A 2,500-nucleotide genomic window follows, 5' to 3' on the forward strand; every position below is an offset into this window, starting at 1 on the left:
ACTCGCCCCCCCCCACCCCCTTTCTCCCGCTTTTATTGTCGGTTAAATGAGTGGCGCGTTGTTTAAGTTGTGTCTGTCTATTTCAAAGAATGTTTTTTTCGGTACATTGGAGCGCGCGAAATGTCGTACACCGCGAAATGTTGAAAATCACAATGCGTACACAAATGTCGCTGCCCCCGTATTTCCCGTTCATCTCTCTCTCTCCAGCATGATATCGGGGTTCTTGGCAGTGGCGTGCCAAATTCGAGAATAGAAACATAGGCAATAATGATGCAGAAAAAAAAAAAAAACGAATTTGGTTGAGAGGAGGAGGTGGAAAAGAGGAAGAAAAAAAAGATGATACAAGAATTTGGCTACATTTTGAGGGTGACTAAGAACCTACCTCCTAAAAATCAAGATCTTAACGCCTGACGGTGTTAAATTGGCGCGGAAGAAACGCACTGCGCATTAATCTCTGTTCAGGAAAATGTTTCGAGAAATGGAAATTCACTTAAATGTTTTCGTCCTGTACATCTTGTGTTTACGACGAACAAGTCAGAGGCCCATAAACAGCCAGTTTGTCACTTCAAACCTGAAAATAATAATCTTGTCTCTGTGCATATAGTGCGTGTGTTTGTAGTGTGTTTGCTGTGCTTGTGTATTTCAAGTGGAAATGCCTATAACACTTTTTTTTTCCTTCCACAGGTAATGTTGGATGCAGGGTTTATGTAATGACGAAGAGGAGAGTGCAGCGGTGAGTGTTAGAAAACAAAACGGGTTTCGGACGGTCTCAGCTTCCAGAAACTGCGCACACAAACACAAACACACTCACTCACTCACCCAGCTACCCACCTCTCACCCACTCACCCACTCACCCACTCACCCAGCCACCCACCTCTCACCCACTCACCCACTCACCCACTCATCCACTCACTCACCCACCCAGCCACCCACCTCTCACCCACTCACCCAGCCACCCACCTCTCACCTCTCACCTCTCACCTCTCACCTCTCACCTCTCACAATACACTAGGACAGAGTGGACCACACCGGGCCACGCTAGAATGTACTGAATAAAACAACTACAGTACACGATCATATAAGAGAGCAAACCCAAACGTTTTTTTTTTTTTTTACGAAGATTAAAACTCCACACGACTCGGGAATCCCTACGAAGTGTCTCGCCGTTTTTTCCGAGCAAGGCACTTAAACCCCCAAGGCCACGAATTCTTCTGCGCTCGGTCTCTCCTCCTTCGGCCCCGCTGCCCTTGACCTTGAGGAGCACCCCGCCCGTCCCGCTAAGGAGCAGGGTCTTTGTGAGGCGCGAGCTGGATTTGCCGACGCGCCGATAGGAGTGGGACGGAAGCCGCTGGTGATCGGTGTTCGGGTTAATTTTCAGTTGGAGACGGATGGTTGTCTTTTTTTTGTGCTTGTTTGTTGGCGTTGTTTGTTTGGTGGTGGTCGTGATGGTGTTTTTTAATTATCATTTTTGCCGTTGGGAAATGAGTATTATTTGATTGATAATGACTTTTTGTGTATATTTTTGTTCAGTCGTTGATGTTATTGTTGTCATCTGTAAAATTTGATTAGTATCTAGTGTTTTGCATTCGTAATAGGTTATATATCATTCATATTATTCATATTATAGTCCTCTTTTAATTATTCGATACTGTATTATTTCCTGCTGATATTCTCAGTGTTTAATGATTGTTTTCTGCAGTACGTGATGTGAGGAAAGTTTTGTTTTGTGGTAACGGTCGTGTTTAAAAGGACGTCCTTCCTTCTTTGTCTCGTTTGGTGTGATTTGAAGGTGTCTTTGTTTTTGTTCGTTGTCTTTGTTGCTACTATTTGGTTATCATTGTTGTTTTTGTTTTCTTTCCTGGTGGTGCTGTTGCTGTTTTGGAATTATTTCTATATATTTTTTGTTTGATCTTTTTCCTTGCTCGATGCCGTGTAAAATTCATTATCATAAGGTTTACAAAATAAAGAGCTGGTAGCCAACGAAACTTTTTTTTTTTTCAAAAATGATAAAAAAAAAAAAAAAATGGGCGCCAGCCTTGACACTGACATTAAACTAGAGCTGATATAATATTCATATCACCTTTTTCCATTGTTCCATTGAATAATAAATAAAGTTAAATGAATGAATGCATTGTGAAGTAATGTGTTTGGATTATTAAATAGTTAACATCCGCTTGCATTGTCTCTCACGCGCAGAGCCAAGGAATATGCATACGGAACCCAAATTATAGAACGGTGACAATTAGTAACCATAATAAGCATTATATCTCTCCCTCTCTGTGTCTGTTTCTCTGTATCTGTGGGTGGCTGTCTATTTGTAGCTGTCTATTTGTCTGTCTGTGTCAGTTCATCTGGCCGTAGCTGTCAATCTGTCTGTCTGTGTCAGTTCATCTGGCCGTAGCTGTAAATCTGTCTGTCTGTGTCTGTTCATCTGTCCGTAGCTGTCAATCTGTCTGTTTGTGTCTGTTCATCTGTCCGTAGCTGTCAATCTGTCTGTCTG

The 2,500-nt window shown here is 42.4% G+C and overlaps 1 protein-coding gene across 1 annotated transcript in view; it reads right to left on the reverse strand.

Moving 5' to 3' along the window:
• The window catches only part of LOC125034817 (spore wall protein 2-like), a gene marked incomplete at its 5' end in the record, with an annotated part of 38,936 nt that overhangs the window by 33,576 nt on the left and 2,860 nt on the right, over positions 1-2,500 (reverse strand).

This window comes from Penaeus chinensis, chromosome 2, assembly GCF_019202785.1.
Source record: "Penaeus chinensis breed Huanghai No. 1 chromosome 2, ASM1920278v2, whole genome shotgun sequence".
Classification (NCBI taxonomy): Eukaryota; Metazoa; Arthropoda; class Malacostraca; order Decapoda; family Penaeidae; genus Penaeus; species Penaeus chinensis.